Genomic DNA, 27,120 nt, shown 5'->3' on the forward strand with positions numbered 1-27,120 from the left:
TCATTTCCAGTCTCATGATAGTTCTGTTACTAGGATTTAATTTACCATCTCCACATTGACAACATTGATTATATTTATGCTTATTTCTGGTCATTTTACTTTTGTGATGCTGTTACAAAAACATTGCAAGTTTTATGTCAAGCTGTACACTGCCTTCTAGCATAAGAGGTAGTTTAGTGGTTTAGGAGTGCTGTATTGATTCAAGAGTTTCAAGTTTCAAGTTTATTGATTTTTGATATCCCGATCATAAAACAAATATCTGACCGGTTTACAATTTAAAAAAGAAACAAACAAGAAATTAATAAGAAGGAAAGTTAGAACTAGTTAATAGTGTATTGGAAATATTAATAAAAACACATTAAACATATACTGACAAACGTGACTGTGAGGAAAGTATAAGTAGAGAGGGAGAAAAGAAACAGCAAATTTTTGTAAAAGTTCTGTGGTGCAGTTATTTTCATCTTGATGAGTTTTGTTTGTAATGGGGAAGTTTGGGGATTTCTGGTGTGCTTATTTCACTCTTGCCAGAAATGTATAGTCAGCCATGATATCGGGGATCCTGAGTTATTTCATGTCTCTTCTCGTATGTAGGTATCCTTGTTATAGTAAATGTTGGCTTCATTCAGTGCATAGTTTGAGAAGGATGTGAATTCTAAGAAACAAATATAATGTCTTGTATAGCATTTGTTTATTTATATTTTGGATTTAGCTCGCACCTTTTCAGTGGTAGTTAAAGGCAATTTATGTTTGGGTACAGTAGGTATTTCCCTGTCCCTGAAGGGCTCACAATCTTTGTATTTGAGGCAGTGCAGGGTTAAGTGACTTGCTGAAGGTCACAAGATGCAATAGGATTTGAACCAGTTTTGTTAAAGCATCAGCTGACAACTAGGCTGCTCTTCCACTCTTTTTTGGCCGTCATGATTAGACTGTCTATTTTTAAAAGCAACTGGTGCTAACTTATTGGTTGATTTAGGAAGCCTTTTTTCCTTCTTGGTGCCTTTAGCTGAAACAATAGCGCCTCTTGAGGAGGATCCATCTGTCTGTCCCTCCATCTGTATGCATAGTTTTGTTTGCACTTGCACAAACAAAGCTTTGTTTTTCCGATACAAACAGGCTCTGGCAGCCTGAAGAAGTTGGTCCTTTGGCATGGCATAAGAAAATGAAGAATGCTGATGGGAAGCCCAACTCTGCTAATTAAAAAAAAAAGATACTGCCACAGTGAGACTTCGGGAGTCTGCTGGCAGGGAGCCCAATCTCAGCTGGCAAATTGAAGTTAGAAGGCTATTAAAGCAGTGAAGAGGTTTGGAATCTGCCAGTTGGGAGGCCAGCTGCCCTGGTGAAGGACATGCCACCAAAGCCATGAAGAGTCCCAGGAGTCCAACCTTTACATGCAGGTGAAAATGAAAAGGCCCCTGAAGCGGAAAGAGCTCTAGAGATAAGAAAATGCAAAGGGAAGGAGAGGGGAAAGGAACGAAATGGAGAAGAAGAAATTGTGCAAGAGGTAGGGCAGGGAAAAGGAGAAGGTATGATGGAGAAGAGAGCAGGAGGAGAGGGAATAAAAGACTGATAGGCTGCAGCAGAGGTGGAGTAAGTAGAGTACCTATGGAAGGGGGTTGGAAGAGAGACAATAGAGCAGTGTATTTATACTAGTGTGCCCTGGAGGATTTTAGGTATGCCTCGAGATGCCAGTGAGGAGGAGAGGCGCTGGCTGAGTGCTTACAGGATGTGCCTTTGCGGTGTGAGGCACGTCCTGTAGTCAGTCAGCTGGTGCCTGTGCCTCTGCTCCTTCTGCAGCACCCCCTACCGGTAGTAATTGTAGGCTCAGAGCGGCGGCTGGAAGACCTCTGCACATGCATGGCTGTTGATGTGATGACATCATGCATGATCGTGATGTCACTGCATTGACGTCCACACATTTCCAGGTGCCCTTCAGCCACAGCCCCGAGATTAGTGCGTCGGCAGTTAAAAACGTTTGCGACATGCTGCGATAGAGCAAGTTGGTGGGAAGTTGATGAGGTGACTGCAGGAATAAAATGAGAGAGGAGTATAAGAATGCCTGTATGGCAAGAGACACACCCTTTCTACCCTACCCCCACACATAATCACACACCTACATCTACACCTAAAAAAAATACCATCAGCACTGCTCCATCCCTCCCTAATCAGACATCACCAATCCCCTCCCAAACCCAGAGGAAAGACACCAGGCCTAACTTGTTTCCCTGCTGGTCTAGTGGCACACTGGGGTAGGAGTGATTCCCAATCGCTCCTGCCCATGCTCTTTCAGCGATGAAAATAACTGCTGAGACTTCCAGCGGCAGTCTTGACATGTTATCCTAGGATTAAACTAAACTAAACTAAACCTTAGGTTTGTATACCGCGCCATCTCCGCAAGCGCAGAGCTCGGCACGGTTTACAGAGTTAAGAGGAAAGGAACTACAATAAGGGATAAAGGAGAGGGACAAAGAGGAAAGAGAGGGACAGAATACTGGAGAATGGGAGGTGATTAGATTTTTGCAAAGAGCCACATTTTCAAGTGTTTGCGGAAGGATTGGAAGGAGCTTGAGTTTCTGAGTGGGGATGAGGTTGTTCTGTGGTTCTAAAGGGGAGAGATGTTCCAAGTTTTCCTGCGCGGGATATACCTTTTATAGAGGGGAAAGATAGTTTCAGTTTTTGGGAGGGTCTGGTGGAGTGTGGTTTTGAGGAATTCCAAAAGAGTGGGATAACGGGAGGAAGGATGCCATGTAGGATCTTGAAGGCTAAGCAGGCACATTTAAAGAGGACTCTGGAGTATACTGGGAGCCAGTGAAGCTTGGAGAAGAGTGGGGAGACATGATCGAACTTGCTTTTTGCGAAAATAAGCTTAGCCGCGGCGTTCTGAATAAGCTGAAGTCTATGGAGGGTTTTGCTCTCTCCTGGTTTTCTTCCTATCTCTCTCATCATACCTTCAGCGTATGTTACGGTGGATCCTCCGCCGCCGTCGTCCTGCTGTCTATTGACGTACCCCAAGGTTTTGTCCTGGGCCCTCTCCTCTGTTCCATATATATCCGCTCTCTTGGTACACTGATCTCCTCTCATGTTTTTCAATATCACCTCTATGCTGACAATTCCCAGATCTACCTCTCCACACCAGATATCTCTTCAGGAGTTCAGGCCCGAATTTCAGCCTGCCTGTCCGACATTGCCGCTTGGATGTCTCACCACTATCTCAAACTGAATATGGCTAAAACTGAACTCCTTATCTTTCCATCTAAACTCGCCTCCCCCCTCTCAACGTTCTCTATTTCTGTGGATAACACTATCCTTCCCTGTCTTGTCAGCTTGCAACCTTGGAGTGATCTTTGACTCCTCTCTTTCCTTCTCTGCTCAGATCCAACAAACTGCCAAATCCTGTCACTTCCTCCTCTATAATATTACCAAAATCCATCCTCTTCTTTCTGAACACACTACCAAAACCCTTGTTCACGCTCTCATCACCTCGTGCTTAGACTACTGCAACGTACTTCTCTCAGACCTCCCACGCACCTGTCTCTCACTTCTTCAATTCGTTCAAAATTCTGCTGCATGACTCATATTCCGTGAGAGCCACTATTCTCGCATTACTGCTATCCTGAAATCACTTCATTGGCTCCCCATCCATTTCCAAATAAAGTTTAAACTCCTCTTGCTGATTTACAAGTGCATTCACTTTGAAGCCGTCCAATATCTCTCCCCTATGATCTCCGTTCATCGGGCAAGCCCCCTCTTATCTGCACCCTTCTCTTCCACTGCCAACTCCAGACTCCGTCCCTTCTTTCTTGCGGCATTGTATGCCTGGAACAGGCTGCCTGAATCAATATGCCATTCTCCATCCCTAGCAGTATTCAAATCCAAGCTAAAAGCCCACTTTTTTTGAAACTGCTTTCAACTCGTAACTCCCACTCACTGCTGTCAGATACCTAGTCCCACTGTATCATTTCCACTACCATTATCTCCCAACCCTGAAAAGTCCTGTCTAAATTAGCTTGTAAGCTCTTCTGAGCAGGGACTGTCTATTGTATGTTAAAATGTATAGCGCTGCGAACGCCTTTCAATGCTATAGAAATAATAAATAGTAGTAGTAGTAGGCCTGGTGCCTTTCCTCTGGGTCCGGGAGGGGGGTTGATAGTGTCTATTCAGGAAGTGAGGGGGGAACACACTTTTCTTGTACAGGGCATGCTGACGATGGGGGAAAGTCTCCCGGTTCAAGGGGGGGGGGGGGGGCGGCGGCTCGGCTGATGGCAGCGGCGGCAGAAGCAGAGAAGGAACACTAGTGGAAGAGAGGGTGATAGGACTGGTACGTTGGGGGAAGAATTAAAATATAAACTGAAACCCCCCGAAGCAATCTGGATAATTGGACATCCAGATAATCAGCGTTTGGATAATTGGCGTTCCACTGTACACATATACAATACTACTCACACATTCCTTATAAAGCCACCGTAACAAAAATATCCTATCATGTCAATACCTATGAAGTTCTCCACACAGACTTGTGGGAAAACGTGCCATTTTGTTACACTATTAAGTGTGCACATTTCATTTCTTTTATTATATTTTTTTGTATTCTCCAGTTGTGTTGAGAACGAAAGTCAGCTGTAGGAAAGTCATAGAAAGTGCACTTTGGAGCCTTTCTAACCGTGAATAAGTGCATACTTGGTATTTTAGCAACTATAGGCACGATCAGCTGGTCACTAGATGATGCACAGGGAATTTGCTTTTAGCATCCTAGATTCTTGTCGGAAAACTGTTGATGGAGGAAAGTGGTTGTAACATAGACCAGAAAATCTTGGGTAGCTGCTTTCAGTTTGCATGTTACTTAACCTATATAGGTATTGTTATTAAATACAGTCATGGTGTATATATAGTAGTGTCTATGACCAAATAAATTTAAAAGCTGCATTTAAGAGGGAGAATTTCAGAATGTATTTGTATCTCCCTGTTGAGACTGCTTTTAGTCTTGTCACTGTATCTGGTAAGCAAAAGGAATGTTTTATCTCTGTCTGTAGGAGCTGTTTTTAGCAGGACCTCCACACTAGTACTAGAGTTGGCTTTGAAGCCCCAGGGCAAGCTGTGATATCAAAGGGCTACAGGAATTCCACAGTAAGTGTTTTATGGCTTGCCAGAAATCAGACCTTATTTGTATGGGGGGCATACCAAATAGTGGTCATTTGACAGTTTGGTGCTGTTTATGCCCTGCCATAAAAACAGAAGAGAAAAAGCCAAAGGCCTATTCTAGAGACAGGAACTGAACCATAAATGCAAATTGCCCCTTCTCAGCTTCTCAACGGAAAACCCCCCCAAAAAAACAAAGGTGAGGCTTAAGGGAGCATTTTATTGAAGTAAAGTTAACAAGACAGTGTCTACTCTTTTTACCATGAAAGACAGCTTCCCAAACCAAAATGTAAAGATATACGTAGGTACTTGTTACTTATTATATATGATAAATTAAATACATGTACATATTTATATTTTTTTGTGATGGAATATAATTGTCATACCTTCATTTAATTCACAATCAGCCCCTTTTTATCAAGCTGCGTTAGAGGATTTTAGCGCGGGCCAGCGTGGTAAATGCTCCAAAGCTCATAGGTACATTAGATAGATTGTGAGCCCACCAGGACAAATAGGGAAACAGCTTTGAATGTGGTTGGGTTAACTAAAAAAAGAAAAAAAAAAGGCAGTATGCATGTCCCTATCCCTTATGCATTCTTTAGCATATGAAATATTTTATTGGATCCAAAGGTACTTGCTAGACTTTTGTGCGTGCCCATGTTGATGGGTCAGCCTAGATGTTAGGACAGCATTTAAAAATAGAAACAAGTAAAAAGTGGAGTCTCAGAGGTATTCCAGTTGTGGTAGTGAGAGTACTGAAAGTCTATGAAAAGAATCTCTGTTCCACAGTCTTTATTTCTTTGAGTAAAAACTTTAAGTTTTTTTTTTTTTTTTTTTTTTTTAGGGGGTGGTTGCTTGTATTTATTAAGGCATCATTTAAGCAAGGCCTCCTTTGCCGGATTTGACTTCCAAGAAGGCGCTCACTTAGGAGCTGTGGCAGCAAGATGCTGATTAGATTAATCAATTTCAGGATGAACTGGCTTGGTGCGTGCATTTAAATTTAATTTATGCAGGTTATGGCAATCATCTTAATTTCACATCTGGTTTGGTTGAATTGTATCTTTATGGTGCTGCCAGAGACGTTTTCTCCAAATTTATTGCTCCAGATATTCCAGTCACAAGTGTGGCCTTACCCAGTTACTTAGACAAGTGTATCACAATGTGAACAAAAGTTCTACTTTGATGGATGAAATGGGATGAGCCCCCAGAGTTCCATTTCAGTAAACTGAGTACGTTTTGCAATGCGAACTTGCAACATGTTTTAGTTTAACCACCTTCCTGTAATGATTTTCATTGATTTTTGGTTTTTTTTTTAAAAGAAAATCTACAGATTTTTACAAAAATGACCAAGTAGTGTGATTCTACCATGTTTCCCTGAAAATAAGTCAGTGTCTTATATTAATTTTAGGGTCCAAAAAACGCACTAGGGCTTATTTTTTAGGAGATCTTATTTTTTTTCATGTACAACGATCATCTCTCCCTTCCTCTCCTCCACCCCTATTCTTCCTCTTTCCTCCATGTGCAGCATATTTCCTCCCCTCTTACCCATTTCCTTGTGCAGCATCTTTCTATCCCTTCCTCCCATGTCCTTATGCAGCAGAACCCCACCGACTCTCCCTCCCATCTCCCTGTGCAGCATCTTTCCATCCCTCCCTCCCATCCCCCCGCACAGCAGAACCCTGCCAACCCTCCCACCGCGAGACTGACATACCTCTGCTCCAAACAGCAGCAGCTCTCTGAACAGATTGCTTCGCGGCCTTCTCCACTGGGGCCTTCCCTGTGCCATAAAACATAAGAGCATAAGAATTGCTGCTGTTGGGTCAGACCAGTGGTCCATTGCGCCCAGCAGTCCGCTCCCGTGGTGGCCCCCAGGTCAAAGACCAGTGCCCTACTGATGTCATTGATGCAGTAGAGGGAAGGCCCTGGCGGGGAAGGCCGCGAAGGAGTCTATTCAGAGTGCTGCCGCTGTTTGGAGTGGAGGTATGTCAGGCTCGCGATGGAAGGGTCGCCGGGGTTCTACTGCGTGGGGGGGGGATGGTTAGTGGGGTTTAACTGTGCGGGGGGATTGAAAGATGCTGCACAAGGGGGGGGGGGGGGGAGAAAGCACTGCCACCGGCAAATCTGGCAGCACTATTGCCAGGGATGGAGTTGGAGAGTGTCGGGGCATTCAGGAGGGGCTTCTGGGGTTGATATAACTAGGACTTATTTTTAGGGTAGGGCTTATATTAGGAGCATTCTGAACCAAATTGTGCACCCAGCCCCCCTCACTCCCTGCCAGGCTCTTCACCCAACACCACACACCTTGCCAGGCTCTGCACCCTGTCTCCTCTTCTCTGCCAGACTCTGTCCCTGTCCCACTGGTCTATTCTGTAACCTACCCCCCTCCACCTCTGGTGGTCTAGTGGTAGGCTGGGACAGGAGGGATCCGTCCCAGCCAACTAACAATTTTTTCCTCCTTCCCCCATACCTTTTTTAAACACCCCACCATCCAACCTCCTGCCCTTTTAAAACACCCCCGCCCCAGTAGTACCTTTTTTAAATGCCCCTTAAGCCTGGTGGTCCAGCGGTGTATCGGCCGGCAGGAGCATGCTTTCTGCGTTCTTGCCTGGGCCTGCCGATCGCATGTCAATTGTGCAAAGGTGCCTTAGAGAGAATTGCGCCTCCGTGAAAGATAGGCGCTGGAAATGTAGGCCAGGGTTTTCCGGGCCTACATTTCTGGTGCCTATTTTTGTCGTGAATCACATCTATGTAGGCACTTTAGGCCACTTAATGCCACTTCTGGTGTTAGCCACGCCCATAGTGGCATTAGACTGCTTAAAACACCTATGTAAGTAGATATGATTCTGGCACTGATTTTTGCGCCTTGAAACTCCGTTAAAACACGTAATTTGAATGGTGTTTTTAACTGAGTTTAGGCACCTAGTAGCGCCTAAAATAATCAGCACCGGTTAGAGATTCTGAGCCTAAGTGCCTTCATGTTAACTCTCTGTTTGCCAGTTAGGGTGTAAATAATCTGAACATGCTAACTGGTTAAAAGCTTCCATGCCTATAACACACCCCCTTCCCAAAATATTTTTAATAAAATAGTTAATTCATATTTAGTGCAAAGAAAAGGGGAATAGGCCTGCTTTGCAATAGGCCTGTTTTACCCCTGCTAAACGTGCTTTAAAGGGCTAACGCAGATTAGTAAAAAGGCTTCTAAAACAGAGATGTTTAATATCAAATATATTTGGTTGAGCAGTAATCAAGCTGTTCCGGTGCCTGTGAATGTGAGAATTTGTGCTTTGCCTTCCTGTGCTTAGCAGAGAACACAGATTTCAGTGTGACATAAAATTTAAAGGAGCTGCTTTTGCTGAGAGCTAAATTGGGGTTGTCCACATTAAAAAGGAAATTCTGCAAGCATGATAAAAATACACTTCTGTTTCTATAAAAAGAGGAAGGATAAGCTCTCAAATGAGATACTTTGGGAATAACTTTTGTAAATGCATAAAGTTTACCAATAGGATTTAGGCTTCCTTGAATGCATAGATCTGATTATGCACAATTGTACTGTGGAATAATCACAAGAGGATTTTTATATAGAAAAAGGTTGAAATCAAAGCAAAACTTAAATGACTTCATAGCTGGAGTGAGCTGTGACTTCACCTTTAGTGGTTGGAAATTAACACCAATGCTGGGCAGACATCTATGGTCTGGGTCCCATAAATGGCAAAAACCAGATTTAGGATCAAGGCTAGAGTATGTTTCAAGTAATGCATGTAATGGGCAGATATCTACGGTCTGTGCCCCACATTTAGGCAGGAAGAGAGAGAAACAAAGTATACCAGTGTTGAATAATGAAGAAGTAGAACCTGTGCAGGGTGCCAGATTCAACTCTGGGCAAACTGGATGAACCCTGCAGTTCTTCATCTGCCAACATTTATCATGTTACAGAGTATTATAGAGAAGGAATAATTCCATTCATGTCATGAGGAAAACATTTGGAAGTATTTTTATGAGCTAATCAAACTGTCATTGAAAGAGATGAATCAACGAGTTTGGTTCCCAAGGTGGATAGTGCTGACCCAGGACTATTGTATTGTATCTAATATAATAAAATGCTAGGCCGCGCATGCGCACTTCCTATGCGTGTGTCCGTTTTCCGTGAGCTGTAGCGACTCATAGGAAGTGCGCATGCGCGGCTTACGGTTCTTTGAAAGACGCAGCGGTGGCTCCTCTCACGATCCCCGCCTGCTTTGGACTTCCGATGCAGGTGGGGATCATGAGAGGAGCCACCGCCGCGTCTTTCAACAACAAAAAAAATACAGCAAGGCGGATGTCGGCCGCGGCGGCTGTCGGCTGCAGGCCGCGGCGGCTGTAGCCCGCCGCGGCAGAACACGGAGACGGGCCGAAGTTTTTTTCAACTTCAGAGACGCTGACGTCAGAGGAAGGAGAGGTTCACAGTCACTACAATCGAGTGACAAAGGTCAGCCACTGTAAATCGAGAGACAATAGTACTGATTGAATAATTTATGGATATGGAGGTTGAAGAAAAATGCAAACATTGCCAGTTTTGAGAAAAAAGACAATAGCGGGGCACTTTTGAACTTTGCTATGCAGCCATGCACGGTGCCACATTGTATTGCCGTCCCCTTGGAGTGCCTGCGTGCTGTCTTTCACCTTCGGAGTTGCCCGTGTGTCTGTCTACCTGCACCCCCCTCCCCTTGCCTGCTGAGCCATTGTCATCTAAATTCCGGCAGTCTCTGGCGTCTTTTGGTAATGGGGAGGTATTTATCGTTTTTCATTTTCATCCGTATGTCTTTTACAGACTTGAGCCGCCTGATTCCTTTATAAGACTTTGGGGGGGGGGGGGAATTTTCACATTGACCACAGAAGTCTGAATCCATGTTGACTGTGCGCGACAATTCCTGGGGGCAAAATATTAAGATGAGTGAGAGTATGGAGAGAAACAGAAAGAAACACAGACATATATTCTACCACCAGCGGGAGGAAGGGAGACAGAAAGAAAAGAAGAAAGACACAGGGACAGGGAGAGATACAGAAAGACAGACAGATAAAGGGGGCCAGAAAGAAAGACAGCAGGACAGAGAGACAGAGACGGAAATAAAGACAGACAGACAGACATATATTCTAGCACCCGTTAATGTAACGGGCTAAAATACTAGTTTATTATATTTAAAATACCGCTTGTACTTGATTATTAAGCAGTTTATAAAACATTAGGCACTTTGGACTTCACTCTCTGTCCCGAACGGGCTCACAATCTAATAAACTAAAGTGCTTAAGAGAAAAAGAACATCATTCATATACAGGTAGTTGTCGACTTACGACTGCAATCGGATCCGACTGATAGGTCGTAAGTTGATTTGGTTGTAAGTCGGCCTATGTTAATACAGTACTATATACAGTACGGTACTAACTATTTTTAACCCCTCTCCCCGTACCTTTTCCCTGGTGGTCCAGCGGTGTATCCTGCCTAAGCTCCTCCTGCTGATGTCAGAAGCCAGCAGCGCACCTGGGCTGGCATGCGCAGGAGCGAGCTTTGAGAACTCTTGCCCCGCGCCGCTGACTGAAACACTGCCATAAGTTCTCACAAGACTTGTGGTTCTCGTGGCAGTGCCACAAGAACCACAAGTCCCGTGAGAAATTGCGGCAGTGTTTCAATCAGTGGTGCAGGGTGGGGCGGGAGTTCTAAAACCTCGCTTCTGCGCATGCCGGCCTGGGTGCGCTGCTGGCTTCTGACATCAGCAGGAGGGGCTCAGGCAGGATACACTGCTGGACCACCAGGGAAAAGGTACGGGGAGAGGGGTAAAAAATACTGTAATTAGTATGGGTTGGGGAAACACGTCATAAAGTCGAACGGTCGCATAGGTCATAAGTCGACGACTACCTGTATTAAAGATAAAAATAGAAAAAAGATGAGAAGGAAGAAGGGAACCCCAGAGAGATGTAGAGAACCAGGGAAAGTGAAGCAGAGTGGTTACATTGTAGAAAAAACGATAGAATAGAAAATCTGACAAGATAAATATAAATTAGTATATCAGGCAGGAGAAAAGAAATAGAAAAAATAAAATAAGACAAACCCAGCAAAATATCAAACTGAAACAAATATTCTTACAGAAGGAATAGTATCTTTGAAGGAAGGCATATGGTTAGTTATATGGCAATGGTTGCAAATATTATTTATGAACCTAATAGAGTGTGTATGTTTGCCTAGAGTCCAGTATAGTGTTAATGTAACCGTAGATGTGGGATAATGACACCCCACATTTAAATTGTTAAATCCATCCTTTCAAATCCATTTGTCAGTGATATCTAATGGCTTCATATATTATCACACTTGGTTTACCTGTTCTTAACTTTACACATAGCAGAACTGATTAAAATCATTTTCTGCAGTGTGTAGTTTTGTTATTCCTTTAAAACCAACAGAATGTTTGGGTATATCACCATTCAAACTACTGTCCTCCCTCTCTTTTTCCTAGTCTCTCGCATATACAAACAGAAAAATTCCACGAACTATGCTTTTTGCTCGATCCTTGTTGATAGTGTTCATTTACCCACTGACATATTTTTCTTGCTAACTGATATGAAAGACATTGAATCAAATTAATAAACGTTAACAAGTGAGTGAAAGCGAATAATAACTGAACTGCTAGTGGTCTTTCTCCAGCACCTGTGATGTGTCTTGATTTGGAGTTGACTCACTTAAAAGTGCAGTCATTGGAGAAGAGAGTGGGAACAACATGTAATTAATACCACATGTAATTTTATATTGACATGAGTCGATGTGTTGGTAAAGCAAAAAAAATGGGTTTTCTTTTTCTTAGTATTTAGTTATCTTCCGATGTAAGGAAGAAGATAAAATACCTTTGATTTTATCCTAAACAGTCTGTGTATCCTGCATGAAAAAACAATTTCATTCTCATGTGTGGAATTGAGTATTGCAAAGCTTGATTTGTAAATGTTGGCTGTGGTTGCTATCTATCCTTGGTGTAGATCAAGGGTGTCAAAGTCCCTCCTCGAGGGCTGCAATCCAGTCGGGTTTTCAGGATTTCCCCAATGAATATGCATGAGATCTATTTGCATGCACTGCTTTCATTTTATGCTAATAGATCTCATGCATATTCATTGGGGAAATCCTGAAAACCTGACTGGATTGCGGCCCTCGAGGAGGGACTTTGACACCCCTGGTGTAAATAAAAACAAAAGAGTGCTTAAAATTATTAGGTGGGCCGGGTCCAGTTTATGTTAAAGAGAATGTGAGAAGGTGGCATCTTTCTTTTAATATACGGTATGTTGGAAGTGTTCCAAGATCAAGAGAGGTTAGGTGGAAATATGAAAATGGATAGAACAAATTAACCCATGTCAAGCTAAAATTGGATGATATCTGTTTTCTCTTGGGATATGCAAGTGATATAAAGGTGCTAAAGTCAGATAACAGCTTGATCTCACACTGTCTTCTTCAATCATGCTCTTATAAAAATGGACATGTAATTTCAGGTTTGGGTGCTCTGCTTCATTTCTAAGTGTGGTTATTCTGCTAGACAGCGAGTTCTCCTTTCTGTTCCTCAACGGCTCTCCCTTCCTCAGTTTTCTGAGTGCCAGGGCTGTGAAATTGAAGTGAGAAACAATTTTGGGTGGAGATGGAATCAGTAAAAATATACAGACTCTAGCTTCAAAATAAAAAAATGTTATATGGTAAGTTTATCACTTTTATGCTTATATATACTGTATATATCTTTCTCATGGATCTAAAGTTACATTAACCAATACTTTAGATCCAGAACAAGAAATTTCAAGCCTAATATTAGTAGGAGTTGGAGTTAGACAGTAAAGAAATAGAGGAGTCTGAGCCAAAGGTTTGGTGTACTCACTCCACAGCCCTGCTGGCTACTCAGAAAGAATATTTATTAGCTTTGTTCACATACACTTGTCACAAGAGCCAAATTAATTTTGCAGATTATAATCGTGCCAATAGCCATATCTTGAGATCCAGAATTGAAAACTTACATCCTAGACCAGTGATACTCATTTCGAAAGCCACAGACAGTGTGGGTTTTCAGGCCATTCTGAATGAATATGCCTAAGATCGATCTGCGTGTAACCCAGATGAGTTCATATGCATATTTTTTTGTCTATGTATCTGAAGCTCCGGGGGGGGGGGGGGGGGTTGGGTGTTCACGTGACCATTGCAGTCATGGCTGTTCTGCGCTGCTGTAGAGCCAATGAGGTTTGACTGCAGTTTATGACATCAGTACCTGCTGGCTTGGATCACCTGCTTGCAGGCATCTCAACATTCTAGAACTGTCATTTCAGGCAGTTGGGAGGAAACCTTTTATGAGGGCAGATGTGTGTGTTTAAATGGGGAAAGAACAATTAGTTTTGCAGAATTTCAGAGTTGTTTCAGAGAAAATAGGGAGAAAATGTAATCGCGTAACCAGCAGAAGAAAGGCGGTGTTGATGCCCCTGTTCAGGTCATGGGTGAGTTCCCACTTGGAGTTTTGTGTAGAGTTTTGGGGGCCATATCTGACCAAGGATACAAGAAAGTGATGAAAATGGTAGGGGGGTTTGTGCCAAAAGAAGTATGAGAAGAACTAAAAGACCTCAACATGTATACTTTGGAGAAGAGGTACAAGGGTGATGTGATACCGACATGTAAATATTTGAAAGATATTAATATAGAAGCAAATTTTTTCCAAAGAAGGGAAGTTGGTAAAACTAGAGGACATAAATTGAGGTTGAGTGGTAGTAGACTTTAAGAGTAATATTAAAAAATTATTTTTCACGGAGAGGGTGGTTAATGCACCTGAGGGAGGTGGTAGGAGGAAAACAGTGACAGAATTCAAAAAAGCATGGGATGAACACAGAGAGTCTGTGTTTTGGTACATAATGAATATATTATTTATCTTTAGTTGACAATATTCCATAATGAGTATTATTTCTTGTAGTAACACTTGCGGTAAGAACATAGAGGGGCATAATAAAAAAAAATGTCTAAGTCCTCTTTTGGCCTAAGGCCCTGAATGCTGAAAGTAGCAGCAGGGAAAATATCCATTCTCAAAAAAAAATGAGGGTTTTTTTTTGAGAATGGCCTATCTCTACGTTCAACAGTTTAATCGCCCAGACCACCACTGCGTCTAAACTTAGAACAAACTATCAATCAAAAAATTGCTCAATTCTCAAATGCCCAAAACAAGACATTTTTGGCGAAGGAGGGGCCAGTCCTTTGCCTAAAAGCTGGATTCTGTAACCGGTGTCTGTCAAAAACAACACCGTTACAGAATCCCCCCATCCCACCCCCGCAACGATCGTGGAAGGAGAGATGCCTCATGAAACAATACCGGCAGGAGGGAGCCCAACTCCTCCTGCCGAGGCGACCCGCAACACCCCCACCCCCAAAACAATACTGTCAGGAGGGAGCCCAACCCTTCCTGCCGAGGCTACCTGCGATATCCCCATCCCCCGAAACAATAACAGGAGGGAGCCCAACCCCTCCTGCCAAGGCGACCTGCGACCCTCCTCTCAAATACAAGCAGTTGGGAGCCCAGGCACTCCTGCCCACGACGCACCCCATGCCCCCTAAAATATTGACAGGGATCCCAGGCCCTCCTGCGCTCAATGCATCCCCCCTTGACCACCACCCCTCAAACCCCTGAATCCCCCCACCCCCAATACCCTCCCTTTAACTTACATGAAGTTGGCTGGACGGACAGGTCCCAAGCCCGGATGGCCCGTCATCCTCCGAATGGCAGGCCTGTTTGGGCCAGATGCCTAAGCCCTCGCCCATAGGAGGTGCCAATCCAGCTCATGTGCCTAAGGCCCTGCCTATAGGAGGGACCTAAGGCAACTGGGCCAATTCCGGTTGGCCTTAGGCGCCTTGCCCAATCAGGCCCTAGGCCCGCCATTTGGAGGATGGCGGGCCTGCCGGGCGGACGGGCTTGGGACCTGTCTGTCCAGCCAACTTCATGTAAGTTAAGGGGGGTGTCGGGAGGGGGTCGCGGGGTTAGGGGGTGAATGGGGGTTTGGGGGGGCGGTCACGGTGCATCATGGGCAGGAGGGCCTGGGATCTCTCCTGCCCATATTTTAGGAGGGGTGGAGGGTGTGTCGTGGACAGGAGGACCTGGGATCCCTGCTGCCCGTATTTTAGGGGGCTGGGGGCTGCGTTGTGGGCTGGCGGGTCTGGGCTCATTCCTGCCCGTATTTGAGAGGGGGGTTGCGTGTCGCCTCGGCAGGAGGGGTTGGGCTCCATCCTGCCGGTATTGTTTTGGGGTTTGGGGGTGGATCGCGATCACTGTAGGAGAGATTGGGCATCTCTCCTGCCACGATCGCAATCCCCCCGAACTGCCACGGGTCGCGGCAGTTCTGGGGGGGATTACGATCGTGGCAGGGGAGATGAGTCATCTCTCCTGCCGTGATCGTTGCGGTGGGAGGTGGGCAGGTTGCCAGGGCTGCTGAGCTATTCGCGGCAGCCGCGATCAGGTCAGTGGCCCCTATTTGGAACTTATGCCTGTTTTGACTTGGTCTAAGTCAAAACTTATAAGTTCCGACTGGGCAACCTGCTCAAGTTTTTGGTTATACTTGCTGTACGACTAAGTCTAGGTCAGCTCAATTCCCGCCCTTTCCCCTCCTCTAAAAACGCCTATTTTCGCTCTAGGCATTTAGAGGCAGGGGAAAGGCCTAAACTAGTTTTAGATACATCTAAAACCAGCTTTGATTATCGGTACTTGGACGATCTGGCTTTTTGATTGTCCAAGTACCAATTTAGGCCACTTTTTGGATATTTTTTGTTTTTGTTTTTTATTATGAGCCCTATACTGTTCATTTCTGTTCTTTTAGTAGTTGGTAGCTAGAGATAAGATCTGATCACTTTTGATACCAAGCATTGATAGATTTAGGCCAACAAAGTATCAAAGGATTACAGTTCTCAGTACTCACCCCATTTAGAAAGGTCTGAGGTGAAAGCACATGTTAGTTTGAGGTATGCTTGTTGAAAATCTAATGGGCAGTAGGTGGGAGATACTGTCTTCTAATTTGTATGATAGTCTCACTAACCTCCTGCACAGCTAGTGTATTCCTTCTAACCTGTTAACAGATTCTGCGGTTTCAAAGGGGGGTGGAAAAGTTGGTGCATCATATGGAGTGAAGACGACTCCCCCCTTCATGGTACCCTTTAATAACATGGCCCGCCCATCCTTCCTTTAAAACATCCCCCGCACCGCAGTACCTTTTTAAATATCCCTGAAGCCTGGTGGTCCAGCGGTATATTGGCTGGCAGGAGCGTGCTGTCTGCGCTGCTACCTAGGCCCATCCCGCTTTCTGAATGGATGCGTCAGTTCTCGCGGGACTCGCGAGAACTGACTGCAGTCATTCAGAAAGTGGGGCGGGCCCAGGCAGCAGTGCAGACAGCGTGCTCCTGCCGGCCCATATACTGTGTATACCAGGGAAATTAAAGAGCTTCTTTTATTGTGATACCCTTTCTGGAAGTAAAGATCACAGTCTCCTCTTCTACATTAGTCACCTCTCAATACTCAATACTTAAACGACTAATGTCTCCACTGTCTCATCACCTCTATAGTAGAAATTTTTTGATTGTTAACGGGCTTCAGACATGCCATTTTTTGTACGCCCACATTTTTTGGCGATACAAAATGCTCTTAGTGGCTATGACTGCGGCTTCTTCATTCGCCCAAATTTTTTATATTTTTATTTTTATTTTCTTTTTTACTTTTAAAGTGCATAGTGCCCTCATAAATATTTGCAATAAAAATATTTTGCAATAAAATTTAACTTATCTTAAATATCTGTTGGTTCCTTAATAGGATCAAATATCGGGTAGGGGCTTGTCACATCGACATGTTTCGCCGTGAGGCTTTTTCAAGATAATATCCCCCTTTTTTTATTTTAACAGACCGTCCCGATGTCAAAGTTTTCTGATCTAACAAAGATCTGATCTAACAAACTTTGTTAGATCAGAAAACTTTGACATCGGGACGGTCTGTTAAAATAAAAAAAGGGGGATATTATCTTGAAAAAGCCTCATGGCGAAACATGTCGATGTGACAAGCCCCTACCCGATATTTGATCCTATTAAGGAACCAACAGATATTTAAGATAAGTTAAATTTTATTGCAAAATATTTTTATTGCAAATATTTATGAGGGCACTATGCACTTTAAAAGTAAAAAAGAAAATAAAAATATAAAAAATTTGGGCGAATGAAGAAGCCGCAGTCATAGCCACTAAGAGCATTTTGTATCGCCAAAAAATGTGGGTGTACAAAAAATGGCATGTCTGAAGCCCGTTAACAATCAAAAAATTTCTACTATAGAGGTGATGAGACCCTTTCTGGAAGAGCACGGCTGTTGTAAACAGAGCCCGGATGAGCATGCGGCATGGAGCGCACTGTGTAAAAAGCCGGCTGCGTGTGCCTGCTCGTGGTTGCTACACTCTGCTGGAGGGGGTGGGCTCAGCACGAAGATGAAAGGTGGGGGCACAAAAACGGGGCTAGGTCAGTTCCGTGATGGTATAGTAAGGAGATAGGATGCGTCTGTTGTGTAGAGGATGTAACAAGGAATAGGGTAGCACAAGGAGAGGATGTGATGGAGGGATTCAGGAAGGCAGTTGGGTGATGGAGTTGAAAGTACAGGTTGAAGATGGGATGAAAGAGAGGATTAGTGCAACTACAAGGAAGATAGGACTGTGAAAGGAGCAGATGGGGAGAGGGTACAGGGCAGGGCGGTGGGACAGGGTACAGAGCCTGGCGGGGAGTGGGGACAAGGTGCAGAGCCTGGCAGGGAGTGTGGGGGTTGGGTACAGAGCTTGGCAAGGAGTGTGGGGTTGGGTGCAGAGCCTGGCAGGGAGTGAGGGAGGCTTGGTGCACAATTTCGTTCAGAATGTTTTTTTTTTCTTGTTTTCCTACTCTAAATCTAGGGTGCGTCTTATGGTCCGGTGCATCTTATGGCGCGAAAAATACAGTAAATAATAGTACTGACTTCTGTGGGTATGGACGAGGATGGTTTTTAACATATTTATCAATGATCTAGAGATGTGAATAACTCGTGAGATAATTAGATTTGCTGATGACACAAAGTTGTTAAATCACAAGAGGATTGTGAAAAATTGTAAGAGGACCTTGTGAGACTGGAAGACTGGGCATCAAAATGGCAGTTGACGTTTAATGTGAGCAAGAGGAACCCGAATTATAGCTACATGATGCTGGGTTCTATGTTAGGAGTCTAGGAAGTCTAGGCTGGGTTCTATGTTAGGAGTCTAGGATGCCTAGGAAAAAGATCTAGGTGTTATTGCTGAGGATATATTTAAACCCTCAGCTTAATGAGCGGCGGTTGCTTAGAAAGCAAATAGAATGTCAGAAAATATCAGGAAAGGAATGGAAAACAAAGATGAAAATGTTATAATTCCCTTGTATCGCTCTATGGTACGGTCGCACCTCAAATACTGTGTGCAGTTCTGATTGCCATATCTCCAAAAAGATATAGTGGAATTAGAAAAGGTACAGAGAAGGGCGACAAAAATAATAAAAAGAATGAGCTGACTTCCTTATGAGGAAAGGCTAAAGTGGCTAGGGCTCAGGAGTGATATTCCATATACAACCTCCAGAACACTTTGATCATCTTATCAATATCTCCTTGCAATTCCCTCCATTTGACAGGAGTTATTGTACAATACAACCCGTAAAACAGTTTTCTCAGTGGTAGCTCCCACATTGTGGAACTCACTTCCATCTAACCTGAGGCAAGAAACCAACTCAGCAAAATTCAAATCTAACCTAAAAACTTTTCTTTTCAAAGAAGCGTATGAGGTTTAGTCCCGGAGCCTGATTTAAGTGATATAAGTTATTTCATATGCCTTTCTGCTTTTTCCTCCCCCATTAATTTTTATTTTTAGCAGTGTCATCCTACCTGTCTCCCTTTTGTATCCTGTGAAGTTATATCATGTGCTCTGTTTTATATTTTAATTGTATATGCCAAACCTCCCTGTTTTAAACTTACTTTTAGTACTGTATTATGTAAACCACTTAGGAATGTTAAAGCGGTATATCAAGCTCAAATAAAACTTAAAACTTGAAATTTGATATGATAGAGGTCTGTAAAATAATGAGTGGAGTGGAAAGGGTAGATGTTAATCGCTTGTTCACTCTTTCTGAAAATACTAGGACTAGGGGGCATACAATGAAGCTACTGAGTAGATTTAAAACAGACCAGAGAAAATATTACTTCATACAATGTGCAGTTAAACATTGGAATTCGTTTCCGGAGAATGTGGTGAAATCAGTTAGCTTAGCATGGTCTAAGAAAGGTTTGGATAATTTCCTAAAAGAGAAGTCCTTAGGTTATTATTGAGATGGTTTAGGTTTAGGGAAATCCACTGCTTATTTCTAGGATAAGCAGCATAGAATATGTTTTGCTACTTGGGATCTAGCTATGTGCTTGGGACAAGTTTCAAGTTTATTAAAATTTGATATACCGACCATCAAACAAATATCTGGACGGTTTACAATTCCTAAAATTAGAGTTTAAAAAATGCAATAATTTTGAAATTAAAAGTTAGAGCTTTGGCCTTAGAGGCATCCTTTTATTTGAAATTTCCATGTAAATGTTTAGTCAAGAAACAGGATGTTGAATATGTTTTTTGGGATCCTATACAATTCCAACAATTTTTAGTTGCTAGAGAACAGAAATGAGTTTAAATTTCCTTTTAAGTTTCATTTCTGAGGAAATAAGAGGAGTAATTAGAACCTCCTATTAAGTAAGGAATGATTCAAGGTCACTAGGGTGAATTGAGAATTATTTTTTTATCTTTTCCTAAATTTTTTGTTTAAAATTGTATCATGTCTCCCTATCTAGTGGGCTTAAAAAGGATTTATGTATGTATGATTGATTCTGTACTGTTTTGGATATTCCTTTTTTTCCTTTGTTTTATGGGATCCTGTAAATATTCAAAATTATAATTAAAAAAAAATGCAATAATAGAAATAAATAAATAGGGGAACATAAAAACCAAACAAAAACAAAGATATGGACAGAGTAGGTACGATAGGCACAGATGGAGGGGAAGATTTAAAATTACATCGAAGTCAAAAAATTAAAAGGGAGGTAAGAAGGGGAGGGGAGAGGACTAAAAGGAGAGAGGAGGGAGGTCGCTTCATAAAAGCAGTTGTTTTGAGCAAAAAATAGAAGCAACAAGGATCTTATCCAGAATTTTGGTATATGTCATGAAATAAAAAAGGTTTTAGCTTAGTTTTGAATTTATCGAGTAAGTTTCCGATCGAACATGAGACGGGATTGCATTCCAGAGGGAGGAGGCTGTGACAGAAAAGATAAAGTTTCGAGTGTAGAAAAGATATTTTAGAGATGGAACAGTCAGTAGGTTAAGATCAGTGGATCTCAGTGCCCGGGGAGAAGCATAAGGAATGAGATACTTATCTAGAAAAGATGGGGAGTGGGTGAGTTTAATCGTAAAAACCAAGAGGAGAATTTTGTAAGTAATACGATGCGAGACAGGAAGCCAGTGTGCCTCACGTAGCAATGGGGTGACATGATTGAATTTTTTTGCGTTATGAATAAGTTTAATGGGTTGGCCACTGTTGGAAACAGGATACTGGGCTTGATGGACCTTCGGTCTGTCCCAGTATGGCAATTCTTATGTTCTTGTGATCTTCTCTTCCTGTTGCTAGTGAAATGTGTGTTTTGGTTTTTTTTTGTGATTTCTGGTGCGGGAAGCTTGGAGCGTTCACCTGTGCTCTTTGGGATAGGTTAACATGGCTCCAGAAAAAGGAGGATGGATCATAACATCTGGGCTTCCATTGCTTTCAATGGAAGAAAAAAACAGATGGCTTAATCTGTCCTTCTTACATGCGTTGTTGTTAGTGGAAGTAAAACCCGGATGTCTCAAGTCCTCCATTTTCAGGAGCCATATGATAACCCTTAATATTAAGGATGAGGCTTCCATTCTTGCTCCTTTATACCTAGTTACAACTAGTTATCAATTACTCTATACCTGTGGATAGAATTTTCACATTGTTATGTTTCAAATGATCAGATTATGTTACTATTAAAGAAATTAAGTCGATATTCTTGTTCCTTAGAACCTTATTCATCAACAATTTTCTCAAATGTACCTTTGGAAACTGTTTTTGGATTAATTCATTAGTGAATTCTTTCTTAGATCAAGGATTTTTTTTCCTTATCAATGAGCCAAATAATGCTTACACCATTAATAAAATCTGTTTCTTTGGATCCTCAATGACCGGAAAGTTATCTTCCTATAGCTAACATTCCTATCTTGACAAAACTTTTAGAATCAATAGTTTGAATACAATAGTCTAATTTTCTAGATAAATTCTTTATTTTTCATTATTTTCAACATGGTTTTAGACCTAATTATAGTACAGGGACTCTGCTTTTGTCACATATCTCTAAGGTTCAAAGTATATTGAGTAAAAATTGTTATTCTGTTCTTTTGCAATTTGACTTATCAGCTGCTTTTTTGTATTTATTTATGCAATTTTCAAATATTACAAGTTTACACTTTATAAAGAAAATAGATAACACTTGAAAATCTCCGATAGCAATTAATTAAGGCAATAAATTATAAGTATATCTCTATATTAACCTCAATTTAAGGAAAAAAAGAAATAATTAGAGAGGAGACAAGATTACAGAAATCTTGGAGGATTAGAGGACAACTTAATTTCAAAACTGAAATTTTCCTTTTTCAGACCATTTAGTTAACATTCTTATATTGCGGGATTAATATCACAATCAGAGGGGGTGAATACAGCTATAGGAACTGGAGGTTGCTTTGACTCTAGGAAATTCTTTTTTTTTTTTTTTGTATTTATTTATGCAATTTTCAAATATTGCAAGTTTACACTTGATAAAGAAAATAGATAACACTTGAAAATCTCCGATAGCAATTAATTAAGGCAATAAATCATAAGTATATCTCTATCAGCTGCTTTTGATGTAGTAGACCACATGATTCTGTTATCCCTCTTGTCTCAATTGGATATCGGTGGAAAAGTTCTGAAATGATAAAATTGTAAAAACTGGTAAGATGTTAAAATTGAATAAAGATTGAACTAAAAAAAGAAAAGTTCTGAAATGGTTTCATGAGTTTTTAGCCTCATCATGGTCTCTGGGCTGTGGGCTGTGGTGTTCCTCAGTGATCTCCTTTGTCGCCCACATTGTTCAATGTTTATATGACTTCTTTAGGCTCAGATGAATGTCTTTTTACTTACACTGATGACATTTTTATTTACAAGAAATGTTAATATGGATCTTAACCATTTTACAATGAAGATTATTATTATTTTTTTTTTTAAATTTATACTGCCAAAAATCTCAGCGGTTTCCAAGGACATACACAAACTGTTATACAGTGACCCAAATCATTATACATATAGCTAACGACATAATAAGTGCACTTAAAAGTACTTTCAATAATTACTCATCAACTATGGCAAAGGGAAAACAGCACAATTTCAAAGGAATAATTCACATACCATATCATAAATAAGCATCAGTGAATAGCTTAGTTTTAAGCAATTTTTTAAAGGTAAAGTGTACCACACATAATCTTATTTGATCTGATAAATTATTCCACAAAAACATCCCAGCAGTCGTAAACATTTTCATTTTTGTAGACACATATCTTATATTTATAATTGATAGATATATTAACTTCTTACTGCCAATTTATCGCAGAGCTCTACCGGGTCTGTATACCTTCCAGAGACACTGGAACTGATATGGCGCTGTTCGAAATAAAATTTGATGCACCAAAGATAGCACTTTAAAATGAATTCTCTGTGTAATTGGTAACCAGTGGAGACTTTTCAATACAGGGGTAATATGAGATGTTCTTGTTACCCCACTAATCCCAGTAACAACGAATTACAGTAGTCAAACCTACTCAAAAACAATTATTGTATCACCATTCTGAAATCAATAAGTTGTCAAGAGGTTTCAGTCTATATAATAGGTGAAGTTAATCATAACCCTTTTGAACCATATTCAAAACTTGTTGCCCCATAGTCAACGACATATCTAGGCAAACTCCCAAAATGGTGATTTCCTTCTTTTCCTGTATCAACTCACCCATAACAATCATACTCGCCATCACAGCCAACTCACTATCTCTCCTTACAATCATTAATTCTGTTTTGTTCAAATTTAGCTTAAGACCATGTTGGATTATTCATTCACATACTTTTGTCATATATTGATTCAATCGTATCTCAACCTCTCTCTGTTGACCTTCAACCGGAAAAAGAAGAGGAAATCATCTGCATAGATCCTATATTGCATCCCCAGAGTTTGGAAAAACTGCCCAAGAGATGACATGTAAATTTTAAACAACACTGTGGACAGGGCAGACCCCTGGGGGACTCCTCTACTGATCGTTTTTTTTGTCTAAGATCTTCCGTTCCCCTCTCACACAAAAAGACCTGCCCAACAAATAAGATGAAAACCAATCAAACACAACCCCCTTAATTCCTAAATTCTTCAACTTAGAAAGCAGTACTTCATCATTAACTGTATCAAAGGCTCCAGATACATCAAGTGAGATCACGCAAAAAGAGCAATGCCATACCTTCCTTCAAAGTATCCACTAATGAAAGTAAAAACAACTCCACACGATGAGCCTTATGAAACCCATATTGAAACGGATCCAAGCAGCCAATTTCCCGTACATACTCTTCCAATTGTTTCAACTTCAATTTTTCAATAACTTTTCCAACAAAAGAGACAGCATGTATTTCTAGTTTATTAAATTGGTGTACCCAATTTTTGATTAAATTAAATCCCACTAAAACAGACCTGATTAATCTAATCAGACCTGATTAATCTAATCTAATCTTTGGTTTATATACCGGGTCATCTCCCAGTGGAGCTCGACTCGGTTCACATATAATTAAGACTAGAGTACATAACAGAAAACATAAGAGAAGGAAGAACTAATTAAAAACTAAAGTACATAAGAAAAGCATAAGAAAAATAACTAATATATAATATATACCCTAATATTCTGGATAAAATTTTGCTTGAGACAGGTAGAAAAATTATCTCTTGACAAATCATCTCAAATCCTTGGAGTCATTTTAGATTCAAGATTATCTTTTACAATGCAGATTAGCAATCTGATCAGGAAGTTGTTTATTAGTTTATGGAGACTAAAATCTGTACATTCACTATTTTATCAGTCATTTCGCTGTTCTTGTCCGCTCAATCATATTAGTTCAACTAGATTATTGCAACTCAATTTATTATGGAGTTAGCAAAACTAATTTAAAAAGATTACAGTTGTTACAAAATACAGCTATTAGAGTGATATTTAATGAAAATAAATGTGAGCATGTCGCTCGTTTGCTAAAAACACTAAATTGGCTGCCCAAGGTGAAGTTTAACTGTGTTTGTATTGTCTATAAGCTTATGTATGGTCAACTAGCTCATCAAATTTTACCCTTGATATTTCATGTATCAGGATGAAGATGTCATGGATCTGCTTCATTATTCTCATTAATATTTCCTTCAATTTAAAGGAGTCCCTTCTAAGGGTCAGGCCACACATTCTACTTATTTTATATTGACTGCCTTTTGGAATGGCTTACCACTTAAGTTGAAAAAAGGAAATTTTATTTATTTATTCCGTTTTCTATACTGTTCTTCCAGTGGAGTTCAGAATGGTTTACATGAATTTATTCAGGCACTCAAGCATTTTCCCTCTTTATCCCAGTGGGCTCACAATTTACCTAATGTACGTGGGGCAATGGAGGGATTAAGTGACTTGCCCAGGGTCACAAGGAGCAGCGTGGATTTGAACCCACACCTCAGGGGCTGTAGCTCAGCTGCGGCTAAAGCTCAGCTGCGGCTGTAGCTTTAACCACTGTGCCACATTCTCCCCCGTCATATTCAGTATTTCGTAAATAGCTAAAAACGTATCTGTTCAAAGTACAATTTGATTAGTTGATTGGCTAATATATGTCTTATTGTAAACTGCACCGAGCTTCAATATAAATGGGGATGATGCAGTATATAAGAAGAAAGATTAGATTAGACTTTAGTGATAATGCATATGCTTCTTTATCTGCTACCCTGTGTGTCCCCAGAGCTTACCCATTACTGTTTAAAGTAAGTGGAACTTAATTTTGATAAAAGAATTTAACATCTGATCAGACTTCAAACATGGAGAGCCAACAGGGTGGCTTGATTCCCAAGACAGCTAGAGTGTTGGGCGGAGAGGGGGGGGGGGGGGAGTTGTCATGCTCAAGGGTGACACCTTGGCAGGTTTCCATCATTGCACTGCCCAGTCTTCATATATTGTGAGGTGGGTAAGGAACAAAATACCCCAAAAATCTCAAGGTGGCTAGGAATAAAGGCTCATGGTGTCCAATCCCAGCATTGATCTTGATTGAATCAGAAGGTGAAATAAGCAGAAAAAAAATCCTCTCATTTTGTGCTACAAAGGACTGTGTTTGTTTGATATACAGAGAATCATTTAAAGTGCTGAGGTGAATTTAGGGCCCCATTACTCTTTTATTAATTATATAGCAAGGTGACTTTTCCAGTTTGTTACTATAGGTCGTCAGAAGGTAAGGGAGCTGTGAAGAAGAAATAGTGGCATTGTTAAAAGAAATTGGAGGACAGAAGAGGGTGAAGGGTGTTGAAAATTCTTTAATAGTTTTAAGAAAAGCAGATATATCAGCAGGGCCTTGTATTCCTCCTAAAAGTAGTTTTTTTTCTTATAAAGCAAAACTGAAAGAGTGGTTCATAAATTTGATATCAGTAGAGGATTAGATTGGATTTATTTCACTTGGCATACTGCTTGCACGTAGTGTAATAGGCAGTTTTTAAAGCAACAAGGGACATTCTTGCTGCAGTGAAAGAAATGGGATTGTTGATCTTTAAATCTCTTTCTCTAAATGGACTTTTGTGCAAAAAAGGAGAAGCAAAGATCTGAGGATCTAGAAAACATGGTCACCAGACCTCGAGAGAACAGCCCAGAAGCTGAGCAGGACTGAGAGGGAGGACAATTTTTTCTTTTAAAGGACTTTTTAGAAATAAAGAAAAACTCTCCTGCAATCATTTGTAAAAAGGCATAGCTAAATGAAGTCAGAAAAAATTTAGGGGTAGATATTCAGTCAGTGAACTTTTTTTTTTTTTAGCTGCCACTGGCATTATTCAGTGCCAGACCATGTCTGGGCACCGACATTGAGTATCTGGGTTTAGGTGGCTGGTTAACTCTTATGTGGTTAAGTGTGATATTTAGCACTTAACCACCTAAGTAAAACCAGATAAAGATAGGACTGACTTTTATGTGGTCCAATATGATTGTTTAACTTAGGGCTCGATTCACAAAGCAAACCGATCAACCCCGGCCCGATTCACTTAACTCTCTTCCGACCATCCTCCAATCCGCGCATGCAAATGAGGACAACGGCATGCAAAGTAGGCAGGGGCGCGATTCACTAAATAAAATCTTGCAACACCGACTGGGCTGGCCGATCAAAAAAAAAAAAAGACTGCAGTCACTGAAGCCCTTTCCAGCTGCGCTGCCTTCTGCTGCCCTGCTCTCTGCCCTGTCAGCCCTTATCCTGCAGCCCTGAACGCGCCTGCCTGCCCCGAACACGCTGCCTGCCTTCCTGCCCCAAACGCACCTGCCTTCCTGCCCCGAATGCGTTTCCTGCCTGCCTCCCTTCCCCGCACTGCAAGCCCATGGTTTTAACTTGTCGGCTTAAACGGGTTAAAACCACGGGCTCCATTAAAACGATCGCCTTTAAAAAAAAAAAAAAAAAAATTTATACCGGCCCTGAGGTCCAGCGCATGCGCAGACCATCTACAGATGGTCTGCACATGAGCGGGGATCGCTATCGAGCGATCTGGGAAGGCAGATGGGGGCGTTCCTCCGATCGCCCCATCTGCATATTGGGGCATCGTGAATTAATCGGGCAGTTTCCTGAAT

At 41.6% G+C, this 27,120-nt stretch overlaps 1 protein-coding gene and 1 long non-coding RNA gene across 3 annotated transcripts in view; one reads left to right on the plus strand and one right to left on the minus strand.

Annotated features, from left to right (window-relative positions):
- The window catches only part of MLLT3 (MLLT3 super elongation complex subunit), a 604,203-nt gene that overhangs the window by 172,675 nt on the left and 404,408 nt on the right, over positions 1–27,120 (plus strand). The gene's annotated exons all lie outside the window — the stretch shown is intronic.
- LOC117347992 overlaps positions 21,879–27,120 on the minus strand; it is a 53,289-nt gene continuing 48,047 nt past the window's right edge. The window contains exon 3 of the long non-coding RNA XR_004536887.1: positions 21,879–22,181. This is a non-coding gene — a long non-coding RNA (uncharacterized LOC117347992). The remainder of the gene's footprint in view (positions 22,182–27,120) is intronic.

This window comes from Geotrypetes seraphini, chromosome 1 (genome assembly GCF_902459505.1).
Source record: "Geotrypetes seraphini chromosome 1, aGeoSer1.1, whole genome shotgun sequence".
Taxonomy (NCBI): domain Eukaryota; kingdom Metazoa; phylum Chordata; class Amphibia; order Gymnophiona; family Dermophiidae; genus Geotrypetes; species Geotrypetes seraphini.